At 48.6% G+C, this 19,956-nt stretch overlaps 2 long non-coding RNA genes and 1 pseudogene across 7 annotated transcripts in view; 1 reads left to right on the top strand and 2 right to left on the bottom strand.

The window, feature by feature from the left end:
* Positions 1 to 19,956, top strand: part of LOC146402365 (uncharacterized) — a 33,117-nt gene that overhangs the window by 3,977 nt on the left and 9,184 nt on the right. For 3 of the 6 annotated variants that reach the window (XR_014806153.1, XR_014806155.1, XR_014806156.1), the window contains one exon: positions 7,921 to 8,073. The exons of the other annotated variants lie outside the window; for them this stretch is intronic. This is a non-coding gene — a long non-coding RNA (uncharacterized LOC146402365). The remainder of the gene's footprint in view (positions 1 to 7,920; positions 8,074 to 19,956) is intronic. 6 annotated transcript variants of the gene reach the window in all.
* LOC146402367 (uncharacterized) lies at positions 1,787 to 3,910 on the bottom strand. The gene is made up of 2 exons (XR_014806182.1): positions 3,788 to 3,910; positions 1,787 to 2,368 (listed from the first exon to the last, which is right to left on the bottom strand). It is a non-coding gene; the product is annotated as an uncharacterized LOC146402367 (long non-coding RNA).
* Positions 12,227 to 12,304, bottom strand: LOC146402366 (U4 spliceosomal RNA; annotated as a pseudogene).

Here is a 19,956-nt window from a genome sequence, read left to right as displayed (position 1 = left end):
GATGGTAAGAGCTATGAAGGCTGCAGGAATAGAGACCAGAGCTGCTCTTTTAGGTGGAGGGGTTGAATCAGATGGTTTCGAGGAAATGTTAGTGGAGGAGCAGCCTGACAAGAAAGGGTGTCTGCCGTCTGTATACTTTGGGGAAGAAGGATGTTCCAAGTGGGAAAAAACAGCAAGGTCGAAGGCTCTGAGGTGTGCTTGGTGTGCTGGAGGAACAGAAAGGAATGAATTGGACCGAGTGAACCGGTTGCGTGGGACGGAGACGAGGACAAGGACACACAGGGCTGGCTGGCTATGGGCAGGACTTGAATTCGATTCGGAGCGAGAGAGAAGCATTTGGAGCATTCTGAGCCGAAGAGCTCAGAAGAGCTACTAGGATGCCATTCGACCGAGCATCCTAATAGGATTCGTCTGGCTGCCGACTCCCGTGAGAAGGCTGCTGGACTAGTCCAGCCCAGAGAGGGTGGTCGCTTGGCCAGCATGGACGTAGGGAGCTGGGGTTGGGGTGCAACTTGAAGTAGTGGTCAGGATCTGGTGTGTGGGGTGAGAAAGGGGAGTCAATGACTAAGGTTTTCAGCCTGAACAGAGCTGGGGGAGACTGGGGGGGGGGGGGGGCGCTGTGGACATGGTGAGCGGCCCAGTGCCTTTGCTGGGCAGGCAGTGGGATGCAGCAGGGATTCAGGGGTGAGGTCTGGGCTGGAGATAAAAATTGCCACTGGTATCTCCAGTGGCAGTTTCACTGGCTTTTTCACTGTATGAAGGCTCAGCACGAGCTTGCCAAGGAGGGGAGTGTGGATCGGAGCGAGGTCTGAGAGCAAGGGGGCCTGTGCGGGGGCTGCTGCAGTGATGTGGGGGAGAGACGATGGTGGCCGGGCCAGCGCTCCTCTGGATGCATTTTGAAGGCAGAACCCACCGTGCGTTGGTTGCAGGTGATGACAAAGAAATGGATCAGGGCCCCCTGAGAATAGGAGTGAGTCAGGACCTGGGGCAAGTGAGTCTGTTTTCCTCCGTCCCCTGATCCCTGTGGTCTCTGCCGCTTCCTGTTTGCAGGCAGCCGGGCTGGCCCTGGGCGACTCTTGCCCTGACTCTATGTGACATTCCAGTGCAGCGCCCCACAGCCCTTCTGTCCCCATTCCAAATTCCCCAGACAGAAGTGGGATTGCTGGAGTCCAGTGTCCTGGACCAGGGATCCTGCTGAACCCGCTGTAGCTGGAGGATCCCTGCGGCAATGTTTCGGGGAAGGGCTGTGGCCTGGGCGGTCACCTCCAGGATTGCCAGCTGCAGAGCGTTCCTGACAGTGGATAAACTGGAGGCAGGCGTGATTGGACCTTATGTTGGTAGGGGGTGGGACAGACCATTCGGGGAGCCTCAGATTCATTCTAGGCTGGGTGATGGGGTGGGGAGACCAGGAAGGGGGGATCTGGCAGGCTCCAGGCTCAGAAGGGTTAGGGTCACATCAGAGAAGGGATGGGATCCAGCACAGCCTCTGCCTGCCATGGCTGTTCCCAGTGCAAGAGCCACCTCCCGATGACAGCCACCCCACTGCCCTCACAGAGCACCCCGCCAGTGGGGGAGAGCAGCCTGGCTTCAGGCGGGAGCGGGGAGGCACCGGGCTGTGGGAGCACTTCACTTCATTTGTTTACTCAGTGAACTTACTGCACTTATCGTTGTACAATGCTCATCACATGTAAGGTATCAGGGAGGACTTCCTGGAGTAGAGACCCCAGGAGCTGAGATCTGGAGAGTCAGGTGAAGGGGGTTGGGATGCTGCTGCTGACGACTTGTAGCCAGGTCCGGAGATACTTTAATAACTGAATTTACAGAAGAGCAACAAAGACAGAAGAGAGATCTCCCCTATACCTGACACTCAGCCCCCCTAACGTGAGCATCTTAATTCCAGTACATTGTCAAACTGAGAAATAAGCATGGGTGAGCATTCTAACCAAAACTCCCGAGCCGAGTCGCATTCCACCCGTTTCTCCACTCCTGTTCTTTTTCGGTTCCAGGATCCAATCCAGATACCCTATTACGTTTCTTCATCCCGTCTCCTTGGTCTCCTCCCATCTGTGACCATTTCTCAATCTTGGTTTTCCGTGACCTTGACAGTTTCGAGGAGTCCTGGTCGGGTATTTTGGAGCATGTCCCTGGTCTGGGATGGGCTGGCATCTTTCTCCCAGTCAGACCGGGATTGTGGGCTTGGGGGAGACTCGTGCTCAGGGCACGGTCCCCCAGCGCACTTCATCACGGGGGTGTCTGCCCGGCTCCCCAGCTGTGAGCTTACGGGGCTCCCCATCGCTTAGGCTGTGTGTTAGAAGCAGGTCGTGAGATCCAGCCCACACTCCAAGGGGAGAGAATTAAGCTCCAACACCTGCAGGGAACATCACGAAGCATTTGCCTTCCTCCCTCAAAACCATCCCTGCGACTGGGACAGGGGACAGCTCTCTGGTTGCCGCCCGCGGTGTTGGGCAGTGGCTCTTGGCTGCAGAAAGCAGGGCTGTGCTGGGCAAAGGACGCTTTTCTATTTCCCTCCTTTCCCCTTCGTTTATTGTTGGGAATTCTTCTGGAGGGAGATTTGTCCCCTCGACCCCGTTTTATTCGTATCGGTGTGGACGCATGGGTGTTAATTGAGTGTAACCCAGTACTATCATAATTAACTTTTTCATTCAGATTGTTCCCGTTTGGGCCATACGGGTGCTTTCAGGATGGCTCTGTGTTCTTCCGTGTGTGTCTTTCCTCTTTTTTCTTCCTCAAGCACTTCCTTCCTTTCTAGCACTTTGAGATACTTCAGGCTCTTTCCCTGCCCCTACCCTAGAATCAGCCCCTTCTCCAGGGTGTCCTGGTTCCTTTGATGGACAAGGTAACAGGAACCACGCTCAGGACCCTGCGTGTGGCTATGGCTGCTGAGATGGCCCTAGTTCTAGTCCTTTTCTGACGGATCTCGGGAAAACGTACGCGTCCAAACCCCTGTATACACACGTTATCTGTATTTCTTTGTGTGTATGTAGGCATGGATCTGTGTGTGTGTGAAAATAAACCTGACTTCATGCTGGTATTTCTGACTCCAATCCATCTCCAGAGGGTTCATTCATTCCCACCTTCCCAGCCCTGTTTTGTCAGTATCGTCTTTCTCTGGCACCGAGAAATCGGGCTCAGGGGGCTCTTTTTTTGGTGTTCATCTTATGGGCCATCTTAGCAAAAGTCGGCCGTGGTGGCCACGCTCGCCTCCTGTAAGGACTCTCTCCATGGTTTCCGGACAGTGCTGTCCCCTGATTTTTCCCCTTGTGTCTTGCTTCTTTGCAAGACATTCCTGTTTCCACAGGTGCCCTGAATCTGGGGGGGGGCTCTTCGCTCCTCCTGCCCCCGGGACCATCTTGCTCTCTTTTCTGGATCGTTTTTCCTGTCTCTGGGCAGGTGATGATCACGCTCCGCCCGTCGCTCAGCCTCCTCCCTGGGCCCCAGGCTCAGGAGCGGGGGTCCTAAGCCCTCGAGAAGCCCCCTCCCCTCCCCACGCTGCCCTCAGCCCCAGGTGGCCCATGGGCCCCTGCTGCTCACCGGCTCCTCCTCTTGGCCCCTGTCTCAGGGGTGGCTCCTCCACACTCCAGCCTCCCAGAGAGCGCCCCGGACTTCATCTTGGACGCCTCCTTGCTCATCGCGTCCTCCTCCACGGCTTGACCTCCAGGACGCCCGCACCCCTCTCCCCTGCCCCTTCTCGCCTTTCATGGCTCTGTCCCCCCCGTCCTCCCCCTACCTTGTCTCTGCCCAGCCCCCCATCTCACCCTTTATTTACCCCGCCTCCACCTGACAGCGCAGGGTTTCTGTGAAGCACCGATCTGATCACGTCTTCCTTTCGCTGTCCCTCCGGTGTCCTGAGGATAAAGTCCTAACTCCTTAGGCTGATCCTGAAGACTTGGTGCGATCGGTCCCTGACCATCGATCACTCTGCCAGGCTCCCTGCCAGCCTGAGCCACAGCCACCCTCAGCTGCTTCTCTCTCCTTAAACACAGCCCATGCTCAAACCTGGGCCGCGGCCGGGACCCTTGCCCAGCCCCAGCCAGTCCTGCCCGGTCCGCATGCCACCCTCCTCCTTCCTACTGACATCTTTTCAAAACACTCCCAGGCGGCGGCGGCGGTGGCGGTGGCGGTATCTGCAAGGATGAGGGATAAAAGGGACCCCGAGGTCATTTCTGAGGTCGGAGGGAGGGAGATTTACTGGAACCCTTTTGTTCATTGAACACGAACACAGCACCAACAGCTGTCGCGGGAGAAAGTTTACAGCAACAGCAACAAAAAATCACATTGTGTTTAAGAGGAGAAACCTTTCAGGAATCATTTCGTGTAACCTAAAAAAATTCTGTAGTGGCAGCAAGAGAGGAGCGGTATCCTTCTCTGTACACTGTAACTGTCCCCCCAGACTGGACTTGGGAGGAGTGCCTGGGAGATCCCATGAGCTTAGAACTCTCTACCGTGAGCTTTCACGGGTTGGCATTATAAACACGACCTAATGTAATTTAGGCGGTGTCTCACACGCCTTTGGAACGGCCGACTTACGTAGAAGGATTTTGGGCGTGTGAAGCAGGGCTCCTGAGGTCCCGCGGTGTTGGGAGCCCTGGACTGGCTGTTGGGACAGGGAAGCCTGTGTAAACCCTGCATGCATCCGCTTGGAGACTCTGCAGCTTTCGGTCTGGCTGGCACGTGCGCTCACTGCCGGGGCGCTGCTTCCTGCCAGGCCCCGTCTGAGCCCTTCCAGCGCTTGCGGTCATCCAGTGAGGACCCCGCGCCGCTGTTTGCCCAGGTTTTCAGCGAGACATTTAGAGGCTGAATCAGTGGCTTCAGGTTCCGTTGCTAGTCAGTGGTTTGACCGCAGGAACACGGGGGGCTCGCTCTGCTGCCTGTGCCTTCAAGCCCCTTCCTCCCGGGCCCGGGTCTCCGAGGAGAGGCCCCCATCTCTGCCGCTGCCCGCTCTGCTTTTCAGAAGCAGCACTGCGATTACCTTCGCCTCCAGTTGCCAAAAATCTTTTTTCAACATCCACAGTTGCTTGTAAAGAAACACACTTAACTTTTTCTCTTTTAGGGAAAATTTCAAACATGCACAGAAGCAGAGAGAAAAGTCTAACTCACACCCATGGCCCCATCCCCCGGCGTCAGGTGTCACCAGCCCCCGACCATTCTCCTTCCGTCCACATCCTGCCCACTTTCCTTCCCCGCCCACTTATTTTAACGCAAATCAGGTGTGTTTTGTTCAAAGACATTGTCTCTAAAGAAAAGGTAGGAACTAACCTCTATCTCCCACCCCCAGGGCTCCCCCTGCGGGCAAACTGGCGCCCTTCCCGATTCTCTGTTCCCTCTCCCCGCGGTTTCTGTGCATACTATCACAAGCTCTGTCCTGTGACCCTGCCCCCCGGGCTTCTCTCCATGCTGCCCTGCAGCCTGAAAACGATCCCTTAGTGACCGTGGACAGGCCAGAGTTGCCTGGCAGGCCTGTAGCCTGAGTGGGACATTTAATGCGCGTGGCTTTTTGCCATGATGGTGAGTGGCCTCTTCCTTATTTGGGTTACTTTCTGGATGCCCCATCCCCTCAAGCCAGGTCAGGCCCCGGCACCCTCCTCGCTTCGCACTGTAACTTCGCTTCTCGCGCGTGGTGTTTAACGCAGCCCAACTGAAACAGGGACTTGAGTACTTAGCTATTAATTGCCTGGGAACTCCACGAGGGCAGGAATCAGGTCTGCTTTTATCCCTGCTGTGTCCCTGGCATCCCCCAGCACAGGGCCTGGCACACAGTAGGTGCTCAGTAACAGGAATGAGTGAATGAATGAATGAATGAATGCCAAGGTCAGTATCTGGGCGTCTATCATGAGGGCACCAGGAAACCACAAAATGTTTTAGGCAGAACTGGACCCGTTCTTCTCTAATGTGCACATAAATCCCTTGGGATCTTGTTAAAATGCAGATTCCTAGTCAGCGGATCCAGGGAGGACCTGAGAGTCTGCATCCCTAACGAGCTCCCAAAGCTGCCAGGGCTTTGAGCAACGTGGGGCTCGCCGTGCTGTTCAGCACAGCAGCCGCCAGCCACGTGCGGCTGTCAAGGATTTGAAATGTGGCTACCGTGAGCTGCCACGTACTTTAAGTGTAAAATACCGACCAGATTTCAAAGACTTAGTACAGAAAAGAGAATGTAAAATATCTCAGTAATAGTTTTTATATCGATCACATGTTAATATGGTAATATTTTGGATATATCAGGTTAAATAAAATATATTATTAAAATTAATTTTACCTGTTTTTTTGTTTCATGTGGCTACCAGAAAATTTTAAATTACATTTGTGGTTCTCACCGTTTCCCTTGGATTGTGGTGGTCTAGAACATCCCGAATCCTCCTCAGCTCTAAGTACACACTTTTCCCTCTTTTCAAAGCACCCCTTACGCCCTGCCTCCTCCTCACAACTCATTACATATGTCTTTCAGGTCTCCATGCAGATGTCTCCTCCTCCAGGAAGCCCTCCTTGGTCACCCAGGGTGGGTCAGGTGTCAGTTCTGGGCTTCTGCTCTTTGAGCTTCCCCCTCCCAGCCCTGACCTCTGTGACATCAGCACTTAAATGTCCATCTCCCTCTTAGATAAATCCCTGAGAATGGGGTCAAAGTCTGTTCTGGTCCCCACTTTATCTCCAGAACCTGGCACAGAGTCAGCAAATATCTGCTACTAAATTTCGAAATGACAGGTCAGCTGGGAATCATGCTCGTTTTCATCTCTCCAACTGGACCCCCCAGCCAACTCCCAAGGCCTTGGTTTGGTTTGGTTTTGCTTTTACGGCCCTGCCCACAGCATATGGAAGTTCCTGGGCCAGGAACTGAATCCAGGCTGCGGCTGCGACCAACACCACAGCTGCGACCCTGCCAGGTCCTTTAACCCACTGCCCTCGGCCAGGGCCTGAACCCTCACCTCCACAGTGACCCAAGCCGCGGCAGTCAGGTTCTTAACCCACTGCGCCACAACAGGACCTCCTCCAGGTCTTGCTTTTGATGTCCCCTGACACCAGCGCGGTGTGTCCAACTGCCTTAACTTTTAAAGGGGCCACAGCAGACATGCTGTGAATCTATCTCAACAGTCTCGGTCATGTCCTTCTGCTTCTGTCCCTGAGCCACCTCAGACAGACCTCTTCTCCTGGGAGTTGTCCTCTGCTGGTGGCACATTTCTGAGGGAGCACGTCTCTTCCCCTTATTAATGTTTATCAGCTTTGCTGGAACAACACAAATTTGGTAGACTTTTCTCAGTCTCTCCCTTTTTTCTTTTCCTTTTTAAGTTGCATCGAAACATTGCTTTTAAGAAACAATAATGAAGCAATAGTCTGATGGTCTTTTCCTTTCAGATTCTTCTATGGCTTTAATAGTTTTGTAGTTAAACTTGATATGAAAAGAGGCTCAACCTCATCAGTAGTCAAGGAAAGACAAACGAAGACCACACTGTGGTCAGCTGGCTCTCACTCCAGCTTGCTCGTCCACATGCCTCCACTGCGCTCTCTCTGCTTTCAGCAGAATCAACGCCTTGGTTCCCGCACGCTCTCCCTTCTTCCTCCCCATCCTGGCTGCTGTCCCTGCCACCCATTGTAGAGACTCAATCAGTCACTTCCCTAAATCCCCTTTCTCCCCTGTCTTTTGGCCCCACCCATCCAACTCAAAGCCAGCCCTTCCCTATATAAACAAAAAAGGAAAAAAGCCACATGGAGATTCTGCTTTACACCCTCAAATGGACAGACCCCCCCTCCAGGCAAGGATGAGAATTGGCAAGACATCTCATACATTGCTGGTGGGGGTGGGGATGACAAGTTAATACAAGCCCCTGGGAAATCGTCTGGTGGTATTTGGAAAAATTCAGCCAAGTCGAAGATTTGAGTCCCTTCTTACTCAGCATCTCCATTTCCTAGATGCTAAAGATACCAGGCGCGACGTTTCAGAAAGTTTATAATAGCACTGCCAGCAGAAGATCAGCAACCTGACAGCCACTAAGAGGAGTAAGGACAAACTGCTACTCACACAATGGAGTATATGCCGCAGCAGTGCCAAGGAAGGAGCTACAGGTGCGCAAGAAAAATGTGTGCACAGAGCAAAAGTCAGACAATCCCCTACAGGACGGCACTGTTTCATAAAGCTCAAAACCAAGCGCACAGAAACATTGTGTAGGCAGAGAAAAATAGGCGATAAAACCGTATCTTAAAAGAGCATGGGGGAGAGGGAACTTTTGGAAGTGGTTGCACCGTACACTTAAAATGAATATTTTATTGCACATACATTATATCTCAAGCTGCATTTAAAGGGGGGGATATGCTATCTGAGGTGGTGATGCTGGGGGCAGATGCCACCATCAGGTGACTCACCTATCATGCTGAGGCGGTCAGGGCAGAAGAAAGGACCTGAACCACTTCATCACCGAGCCAGTGAAGGGACCCGGCTTTCCTTCCTGTGTCTCTAGTTGCAGTTCCTAGCCTGGTAGGTAGGTGGCAGTCAACAAATATATGGATTTTTAAGGAAAATTCTTACTGAAGTAAAGTAGAATTAAGTTTTCTTAGATGTTTCAATTTCACAACCCTGAAACACCCTACCCTCTAAGATTGCCTGCTGTGTGAAATAACGCATTTCCTTCTGACTTTTGGCGCTTTGACCTGGGTCCTCTTAGCAGCAGCCAAACACATCTGAACTAGTGGCCATGTGGTAAGCGAGTTCCTGCTAACATTTTAGGGGTGTAAAAACATTAAACTGAGTAAAGTTGAAGATCTGATTGGCTTAATGTAAAAATTCTTGAAGTTCCCACTGTGGCACAATGGGATCAGCAGCATTTCTGCAGCGCCGGGACGCAGGTTCAGTTCCCAGCCTGGCACAGTGGGTTAAAGGATCTGGCATTGCTGCAGCTGAGCCTCAGATCTGATCCCTCGCCCAGGAACTCCATATGCCACAGGGTGGCCAAAAATGAAAGAAGAAGAAGAAGAATTTTTGGAGTTCCTGTCTTACCTCAGTGGTTGACGAACCCAACTAGCAGCCATGAGGATGCAGGTTCGATCCCTGGACTCCCTCAGTGGGTTAAAGGATCCAGTGTTGCCTGGGTTGTGGTGTAGGTCACAGACTCGGCTCAGATCCTGCTGTTGCTGTGGCATAGGCTGGAGGCTACAGCTCTAATTGGACTCCTAGCCTGGGAACTTACATATGCCACGAGTACGGCCCTAAAAAAGACAAAAAATAATAATAAAAATTTTAAAAATGTTTTAATTCATGAATTGAGGAGTTCCCTTCGTAGTAGTTTAAAAATCATGCAATTGGTTGTAGGCAGCATCCAGAACAAGAAACAGCATTAATAGCCCCCCGGGACCCCCCCCCCCACCATGTCCCCTCCCGGTCATGACCTCCCTGTAGCATATTTTCCAGCGGTGGCTGCAGCAATGTCCCCTGTTCCGGGCGTTCTTACAGTGTGCCGTTTCCGCATCAGGAGGTGGAGCCTGTGACCACTCTTGATCCTGGGCAGCCACTGGTGACCAAGATGACCAAGAGCATGGCGAAAGTGACATCATAGGTCACTCTGTGTTTCAGGCCAGGTCACAAAAGACATTACAGCTTCTGCTTGGTGCTCGCTCTCTGAAGGTTCACCGTTAGAACCTGGCAGGCATAGTGTGAGGAAGCCCAGGCCACAGGAGTGGTTAACATGTGAGCAGCGTTCTGCCCAGTAGCCAGCATCGGATACCAGCCACGTGAACGAGACACCCAGCTCCAGCCACCATCCGCCTATAACCACACCAGAGACCCCAGGTGAAAACTGCCTGTCTGAGCTCAGCCAGCTTCCAGGAACATGAGGGGTAATACCAACCCAGTACCACTATTTTATGCCACTGGGTCTAGGGAGGTTTGTTGAGCAGCAGTAGATAGCTGATACACCCCTTCCTCTCCCCAAGGATAACCGCTCTGCTACTCTTTTGTCTTTTTAGGGCTGCACCCATGGCACATGGAAGTTCCCAGGCTAGGGGTCAAACTGGAGCCGCAAATGCACGCTTACGCCACAGCCACAGCCTCGCCGGATCCCGAGCCACATCTTCAAGCTTTGCCTCGATGCCAGATCCTTAACCTACTGAGTGAGGCCACAGATCAAACCCGCATCCTCATGGATACTAGTTGGGTTCTGAACGCACTGAGCCACAGCAGGAGCTCCTCTGGGCTGACTTCTCATGGCCATAGGTTATTTTTTTTCCTGATTTGTTACACTGTATAAATGAAATAATAAAATGCATGGACTTCTGGGTTTCCTATCTTAACCAGGATTTCTATGCTTGGGCCCATCCTATGTGTACTGGACGTGGGTTATATTGGCCTGTCCATCATCCATTCGTTTTTCCAGGTACAGCACCCCAAACTCCCCCGCTCTCTTGGTCTGTGTGTTTTGGGTACAGCGGAGTCCACCTGCTAGGGGTGAGCCCATACCCTAGGCCTCACAGCAAGAAATCGTCCATCTCCCCAACCACAGTAATTGCTCAGAAATGGGCCTGGGACCCAAACCTGGCCTGAGAAACTTCATATGCTGCTGGCATAGCAAACAAAACCAAACCAAACCCGATGTCCACTATACCGCCTTCAAAGGAAAAGGCACCAGGAAGGTGCCTTTTGTGCTTGCTCATTAAACTCCCACAGGATGGGCCCAAGCATAGAAATCCTGGTAAAACAGGAAAGCCAGAGAGGTTGATGCATTGAACCTGCTCTGCAGCAGTGTCCCAAGCCGCTGCAGTGACAACATTGGATCCTTAACCTGCTGTGCCACAGGGGAGCTCCAAGTGAGCACGATTTTATGGTGCTGCCGTGTGGACCAGTGAGTTAATGGAAGTAAATCATTCGGAACCGTGCCTGCACATAGTGCACGCTCACTAAAGTTGGACCCACGGTTCTCAGACTCGGTCAAACTTTAGAGTCACCTTGGAGGGCTTGTTAGAATTAATTGCTGCCCAACCCCCTTGGAATTTCTGATTCTAAGGAGAGCCGGAAATCGGCATTTATTAACTAGTTCCTGGGTCAAGCTGATGCTGCTGCTCCAGGGACCCAGTTTGAGAACCACCAAATCAGGCATTCTTGCTAGGGGTCTCCAGTTCTCTCTGGTGGTTCTGCAGTCACCTCAGGTGCTCTGGACTCGCCCTTTCCGCTGACTCAGGCTTCTGTCTCCTTGTCTCCCTCCCTTCTGGCACCACCTTTGAGAGCTGGCTTCTCTGTGCTGGTAATTGGAGCTCTGAGCCCAGCTTTCTGCTGAGAGTAGCCCCAGCCTCCACCTGTTCAGGGAACCTGATTGATGGTTTGTGCGACCACAACGGTTCCTTTTTTGGCAGCCTTCAGAGCTGGCTCCAGCTTTCTTATGTAAGCAGACACCTTTCCTCCTAACCTCTGGGAGGCTGCAGTTGCCACTCATTCCTGATGCTGGCTGTCCAACCCCCATCACACTCACTTACTCACCCCGCCCCCATCACAAGCCATTTCTTTGTTTTGCTGATATAAATGGTTTAAATGGAGGACCGGTCCCTCCAACAAGCGCCTCTGTACCTTGGCCTGTTAACCAGAGCAGGAAGGTCCATGCGGCTGGAGCTGAGAGCCAGGGGAAGGATGGCAGGGCACTAGGTCAGACATAGAGACTGGACAAGCCTTTATATGTCATGAGAAGAGCTTGGGCTATCTCCTAACAGTGGTAAAAACTTTTTAAACGTTGAAAAAAATTGTGACACAGTATATCAATGTGTATATACACATACATTTATGAATATATATACAATTGAAAAAAAAAATGATACACTGGACAACCATGTAACCACCACCCAGGTGAGAAATGAGACATGGCCAGTCAAAACCACTCCTAACGTGTGGATCCTGGACCACCAGCGCAAATGGAGGTCCCGAGCTACAGTTCCATCCATCTCTTCCCATTCCCGTCTACACCCTGAACCCTTGAGTCATCCATGCCTGTGTGAGGACACCCTCATGGGCAGAGCAGAGCTTCGTCCGTCTCCCCACATCACCCCTTGCCCACACCTTGGCACTAGAGGTGTGGACACCAGCATGACCTGCCCTGCGTGTAGTGGGGGCAAGATGGCCTGGCACGAGGCCCACACAGGTGCTGGAAGCAGGCTCAGGAGCACTTGGGTAGGGGATTCTACAGAATTGGGTTCCCTCGAGCATGGTCTGATACTGCACTATCCCAAAAGGTAGCCACTAGTCATATGGCTTAAATTTAGTTAGCAATAACTACGCCTCGGATAAACCTCACTGGCTGCGATACTGCCACTGCGCAAGGCTTGGCTTAAACTTAAATTAATGAGAAATGAAATAAAATTAGAAATTGAGTTCTTCAGTTACACTAGCCATATTTGAAGTTCTCTGTAGCTACATTTGGCTACTGTCCACTGCACTGGACAGGGTAGATAAAGAATTCTATCAATGCAGAATGTTCTATTGGACAGTGCTAGTTAGGAAGGAGGAGTGATTTAGGTTCCGAAAGACAGGAAGCTATGACCCCCTGCACTGTGGGCGGGGGGTAGGCAGCAAAAACTTACTCTTAAAAAAACAAACAAAGCCAAAAAAACACTTCCTGTTAGAGTTAACAAAGCCTTGCACGTAGCCATTCTATAAATATGTTCAAATAAGTAAAAGGAATCATGCCTTCAAGAGTGAAGGGAAGAAGATCTGATAATGACGTCGAATTAAAAATATCAGTAAAGACTAAAGATTAGGGATCCTGCCTTGCCCTGAGCTGGGGTGTGGGTCGCAGACATGGCTCAGATCCAGCATGGCTGTGGCTGTGGCATAGGCCAGTGGCTACAGCTCCAGTTGGACCCCTAGCCGGGGGACCTCCCTGTGCCACGGCCCTAAAAATATTTTAAATAATAAAAATAAAAAAGAATGATTGCAAATAAATTTCCACCTCAAGACACTGAAAAAGAAGAGTAAACTCTACTGATAGCAGGCAGAAAGAAAATAATAAAAACTAGAGAATACATGGAATACAGAAGAGAAAAATAGTGAAGAATCAGAAAACCAAAGCTGGTTCTTTTAAAGATCAAGACAGTGATATAACATTAGCTACAGATACCCAGAAAAAAAATAAAACTGAAATGATCAGAATCATAAATGGAAGATGACAATTACCATCTATGTCACAGAAATACAAAGGAATATTATGAACTGCATGCCCCATGTATCAATTTAGATGAAGAGCAAATTCCTGGAAAGACCCAAGCTACTGAAACAAAGTCAAGAGGAAATAAGACATCTGGACAGATCCAAAGCAAGTAAAAATATTTAATTCATCATCTAAAAACTATCCACAAAGAAAGCCTAGACTCTGATGGCTCCCCTGCTGAATCCTACCAAACAGTTAAAGAAAAATTAATACCAATTCTTCAATAAATAGGAGGGGCTATTCCTAACTCATTCTGTGAGGCCAGTATTACCCTGCTACCCAAATTAGACAAAAATATCACAAGAAAACTACAGGCCAGTATCTTTTATAAGTACTGACACATATGCAGAAATCTTCAAATACCAGCAAACCAAATCCAGCAACAGATAAAAAGAACCATACATCAGAACAAGTGAGACTTTCCTCTGCCTTCTAGTTCTGGCTGGAAAAGATGGCTCCGCGTGGGCTTCCCGTTACTGTTCTGCAAAGGAGCAACTGACTACGTCCGGCACTTGGCTGCTTTGGGGCCAGCATTCAGGCCAAGAGGGAGGTGTGATCCAGACCCAGGACTGAGGGTCAGGAGTTGTCCTGGGAAGACCTGGGAATGAGGTCTTCATGTCTGGCCTATAGCTGATTACAAATTTTCTGCCATAAAATTGGAACCAACTGGGAGTTCCTGTTGTGGCTCAGGGGTAACGAATCCAACTGGTGACGATGAGGACGCAGGTTCGATCTCTGGCCTCACTCAGTAGGTTAAGGATCCAGCATTGGCATGAGCTGTGGTGTGGGACACAGACATGGCTCAAATCCACGTTGCTGTGGCTGTGGTGTGGGCCGGCAGCTGCAGCTCTGATTCGACCCTTAGCTTGAGAACCTCCATATGCCTTAGGTGCAGCCCTAAAAAGACAAATAAAATAAAAAATTGGAACCAACTAAAACTCAAACCACTTTTCATTGTGTTTGTAGGAAGTAGAGCACAAACTCTCCACTGTTTGATACTGTGTGTTACATCCATTTGCTTATAGGCAAACTCTAATATATTCTGATTAAAATTTGCATTCAGACACACACACACACACCTCAGATGAGATTTATTCCAGGAAGGCAAGATTGGTTTCACAGTCCCAAATCCATGAATGTAATACACCATTATCAATAGACTAAGAAGCAAAAACCACATGACTATCTCAATTGATATAAAGAAAATATTTGGCAAAAAATCTCATTCATGACAAAAACTCTCAGCAAGTTAGGAATAGAAGGGGGCTTCTTCGACCTCATAAAGTCATCCATGAAACACAGCCAACATCGTGCCTAATAGGGAAAGACTGGATGATTTCCCCCTAAGATCAAGAACGAGGCAAGGATATCTGCTTTCACTGCTTCTTTCAACATGGTACAGGAAGTTCTAATTGTAGCAATTAAGGAAGTAAAAAGAAAGCATCAAGATTACAGGGAAGGAGTTCCCATTGTGGCTCAGCAGTTTAAGAACCCGACAAGTATTCAGGAGGATGTGGGTTCAATCCCTGAACTTGCTCAGTGGGTTAAGGATCCAGCATTTCTGTAAGCTGTGGTGCAGGTCGCAGACATGGCTCAGATCTGTCGTGGCTGTGGCTGTGGTGGAGGCCAGCAGGTACAGTTCTGATTCACCCCCTAGCCTGGGAACGTCCATATGCCGTGGGTGTGGCCCTAAAATAAGAAAGAAAAAGAAACCCCATAACTTTAGCCATCACCTTCTAGCCCATCCTTCCCAGTCCTAATCAATCATTCTCTCCCTCATATATATTTTATACATATAAATAATGCGGCTATTATGTCCATTTCATGAAAGTGAAATAAGTGGAATCATACAATATGCGATTGCATTTTATACTTTAAATGGCTAAAATTTATGGCCTGTGAATTCCATCTCAATGAAGAGATGTTTAAAAAATGAAACAGAACGTGCTGTCGCTGCACACCTGTCAGAATGGCTATCAGAGACAAACACCACAAATTAACAAGTTGGGGGAGGATGTGGAGACAAGGGAACCCTGTACGCTGTTGGTGGGCATGTAAATTGGTGCAGCCACTGTGGAAAACAGGATGGAGCTTCCTCAAAAAACTAAGTATAGAACTAAGGTATAATCCAGCAAATTCCACTCCTGGATATACATCTGAGGAAAACAAAAATATTAACTCAAAAAGATACATGCACCTCAGTGTTCACAGCAGCATTCTTTACAACAGCCAAGATATGGAAGCAACCCAAATGTCCATCAACTGATGACTGGATACAGAACATGTGGTTGGAGAGGGATCAAAACAGCGGAGCAGGCGGATGTGGAACTTACCCCCCAAACACATCAAAAATACAAGCCGATGTGGAGCAATTCTCACAGAAAACCACCTGGAAACTAGCAGAAGGTCTACATGACCAAAGCTGCAGGAAAGATGACCATGTAACCAGTAGGGCGGGGTGTGGGGGGGGGGAGCATCAGGACAGAACCAGTGGCCCTGGGAGGGGATCTGTAAGGTTGAGAAGGTCCACACAGGCAAAGCCTCACCATGGGGAGCCCCCCTGCATGCAGGGAAATCTGCTGAATGAGACAGAGGGGCTGGAGGAGCCTAGATTCTACTTGAGAGGAGTGTATATATGCTGGCTTGGGCAGAGAAGAGACCTGCCACTCATCACATGTCCCAATCCAAAGGGGCAAACTCCCTGGCCCCATTCACTCCATATCACAGCCTGGCACCAGATCAAGGCAAAGATTTGGTCTAGCTGTGTAGAGACACACTATGGTGCCTGGGGTGTGATCCTGGCTGAACCACAGAAACCATTGTCAGTACACGCACAGGCGTGGTGGACTGAACCAGGTAGATGATGTCAGTGCAAGCACTGGGCAGTGCCGCAAATCGGTACAGTGGCCAAGAGCTGAATCTCAGGCAGACAGGCCCTAGGAGAGGACTATTATCTAGCTGCATGGAGACAGCCTGGAGGGCATGGGATATGGTGATGGTGGGCAACTGTGGAGCCCACTGTCAGCATGCACATAGCAGGGGTGGGTCCGGCCACTGCTGTCCTTGTTGGCACACACACCAGTGGTGCCACAGAAATGCACAGAAGCTGGGTTCTGAGTCTTAGGCAGACAGGCTCTGGGCAGGAGTACGCAGTGGTTTCTAGGCAGGCTCTCTCTGGCTCTCCCCACTCCACAGCTTGGAACCTTATCTGAGGCAGATAAGTCCCAGAAGGGATCTGCCACATTCATAGCCCAGGTCCCAAGTAGCAGCACAGCCACCTCAGTTCCTGCAGCCACAGTGCATTGGCCTCAAGCCCCAGCCTATTCCACACCACAGCCCATTAAAAGGTCTGGGATGAACGCAACAGAGAAAGGTATGCAAACTAGAGCTACTTCTGAGAAAAACTGGAGACAATTTCACAGGGTCACTGTGACCACATGAGACTCACTTGCTTCAGCTGTCACCTCCTTTGGGGCAGAGCATGCACTCAAGGGCAACAGAGCCTGATAGAATCCAACCCTCAGGGCTTCTACTCCAACAACCAGGGAGAAGACCCTGCCCCCAACGGGGTATTGACAGCAACCTAACAAAGAGGAGGCCATGCCCAACATCCAGCACAGGCTCTGGAAACCAGAACACTGATCACACCTCAATTAAGGGGATTAACAGCCAGCACACTTTGAGCAAAGATGTGGCAGACATCTATACTAAAACCAGCACTTGTATCAAAAATTGGATTCACACAGTCTACACAGGGATGCTCCCACATAAAAACACCTCTTCGAGGCCACAGTAGACAACTGCTTCTCCTAAATTCATAGAGACAGAAAGTTAAGTAAAATGTAAAAGCAAAGGAACTCCTCATAATTAAAAGAACAAGAGAAACCCCTGAAAGAATAGTGATAGAGACCTCACCACTCTACTAGACCCAAGTTCAAAGAGAAGGTAATAAAAATGCTAACGGGATTAAGAAAGATTATCAACAGAAATGCAGGTCACTGTAACAAGGAACAAGAAACTATAAAGATGAATCAATCAAAATTAGACAATTCAATTGCTGAGGTAAAAACCAATATAGAAGCAATGAATATCAGACTAAATGACACAAAAGAGCAAATAAGTGATCTGGAAGATAGAACAACGGAAATCACCCAATCAAAAATAGCAGACACGAAAACAAATGAAAAAATAATGAATGCGATCCATGGGATAACATAAGGCATGCCAACCTACACGTAATGAGGGTTCCAGAAAGAGGAGAGAGAGAAAACGAGATAGAAAATTTGAAGAAATTATGTTTGAAAACTTCCCAATCCTGGAGTTCTTGTCACGGTTCAGCAGTTAATGAACCTGACTAGCATCCATGAAGACTCAGGTTCAATCCCTGGCCTCTCTCAGGGGTTAAGGATCTGGCATTGCTGTGAGCTGTGATGTAGGTCACAGATGCGGCTTGGGTCCTGAGTTGCTGTGGCTGTGGTGTAGGCCGGCAGCTACAGCTCCGATTCAATCCCTAGCCTGGGAACCTCCATATGACCTGGGTGCAGCCCTAATAAAAGACCAAAAAATAAAAAAGTAGCAATAGGTACATTATCAATAATTACTTTAAAGGTTGGTGGACTAAATGCTCTGATCAAAAGACACAGAATGGCAGATTGGAATTTTTTTTAAGACCCTTCAATATGCTACCTACAAGAGACTCACTTCAGAGTGACAGACAAACAGAGACTGAAAGTGAGGTGATTGAAACAGATATGCTATACTAGCAGAGGTGGTATAAGTATTGCTACCCCACTCTCTTATCAGCCAAACTGGCTTTAAAACAAAGGCTATAATGAAAGACAAAGAAGGACATTATATAATGATAAAGGGATCAATACAAGAAGAGATTACCCTTGTTAATACATATACACCCAATACAGGAGCACCTAAATGTGTAAAACAAATACAGACATAAAGGGAGAAATTGACAATAACAAAATAATAGTAGAAGATTTTACTACCCTACTGATATCAATCTACAATTCATCCAAACAGAAGATCAATAAGGCAACAGAGGTCTTAAATGACACAATGGGCCAGTTGGACTTAACCGATATCTACAGGACATGACATCCAAATACACACTCTTGGAGTTCCCATCGTGGCACAGTGGTTAACAAATCCGACTAGGAACCATGAGATTGCGGGTTCAGTCCCTGCCCTTGCTCAGTGGTATAGGTTACAGACATGGCTCGGATCCCGCGTTGCTGTGGCTCTGGTGTAGGCCGGTGGCTATAGCTCCAATTCGATCCCTAGCCTGGGAACCTCCATATGCCGTGGGAGCGGCCCAAGAAATAGCAAAAAGACAAAAAAAAAAAAAATGCACACTCTTTTCAAACACATGTGGAACATTCTCTAGGATAGTCCACTTACTAGGTCACAAAGAAAACCACCAAATTTAAGAGGGTAGAAATTACTCCAAGCATCTTTTCTGATCACAGCAGTAAGAAACTAGAAATTAACCAAATAAATAAAAATAGGGGGGAAAAAAACAAATGCAGAGAGACTAAACAATATGCTACTAAAAAATCAGTGGGTCAATGATAAAACCAAAGAAGAAATCAGAATATACCTCAAGACAAACAACAAGGAAAATACAACCTTACGAAGTCTGTGGGATGAAGCAAAAGCACTTACTAGAGGTAATTTCATAGCAATACAGGCCTTTAAGAAATAAGAAAAATCTCAAATAATCTAAACTGCCACCTAAAACAGTTAGATAAAGAAGAACAAACAAAACCCAAATTCAGCAGAAGGAAAAAATAATAATAAAGATCAGAGAAGAAAACGAGGTAAGAAATAGAAATGATCAATAGAACCAAGAGCTGCCTTTCTGAAAAGATAAACAAAATCAACAAACCTCTAATGAGGCTCACAGCAAAGAAAAAAGAAACAACACAAATAAATAAGAGAGAAAGAGAAGAAATAATAACAAATGCCACAGAAATACAAAAAAAAATCAAAAAATTCTATGAACAGATATCTGCTAACAAATTTGATAACCTAGAAGAAACAGACAAGTTTCTAGAAACACAGCCTGCCAAAACTAAGTCAAGAAGAAACAGACAATTTGAACAGACCAATCACTAGAAGTGAAATAGAAACTATAAAACTCAGCAAACAAAAGTCCATGACTAGCTGTCTTCACTGGGGAATTCTATGAAACATACAAAGAAGAACTCATATCTATCCTTTTCAAAGTATGTATGTGTATACATATGTGTATATATGTGTGTGTGTGTGTGTGTGTATATTCCCTCCCTCCTGAAGATGAGAGAATACTGCCAAATTCATTCTATGAAGCCACCATCAAACCTGATACCAAAACCAGACAAATACACTACAAAAAGTTAGAGGCCAAACTTTTTTATGAATATAGATGCAAATATCTTCAACAAAATATTAACACACCAAATCCAACAGTACATAAAAAGGATCATACACTATGATAAAGCAGGATTCATTCCAGGGTTGCAAGGATGGTTCAGCGCACGCAGTCAATGATATACCACATAAACAAAAGGAAAGATCATCTCGGAGTTCCTGTCGTGGCGCAGTGGTTAACGAATCCAACTAGGAACCATGAGGTCGCGGGTTCGGTCCCTGCCCTTGCTCAGTGGGTTAATGATCCGGCGTTGCCGTGAGCTGTGGTGTAGGTTGCAGACGCGGCTCGGATCCCACATTGCTGTGTCTCTGGCGTAGGCCAGTGGCTACAGCTCCGATTGGACCC

This window comes from Sus scrofa, chromosome 6 (assembly GCF_054392235.1).
Source record: "Sus scrofa isolate SSC_HxYL_T2T_F1_AM1 chromosome 6, Sscrofa_HxYL_maternal_Yorkshire_Landrace_v2.0, whole genome shotgun sequence".
NCBI classification, from domain to species: domain Eukaryota; kingdom Metazoa; phylum Chordata; class Mammalia; order Artiodactyla; family Suidae; genus Sus; species Sus scrofa.
This window is presented reverse-complemented; position numbering and strand designations above follow the sequence as displayed.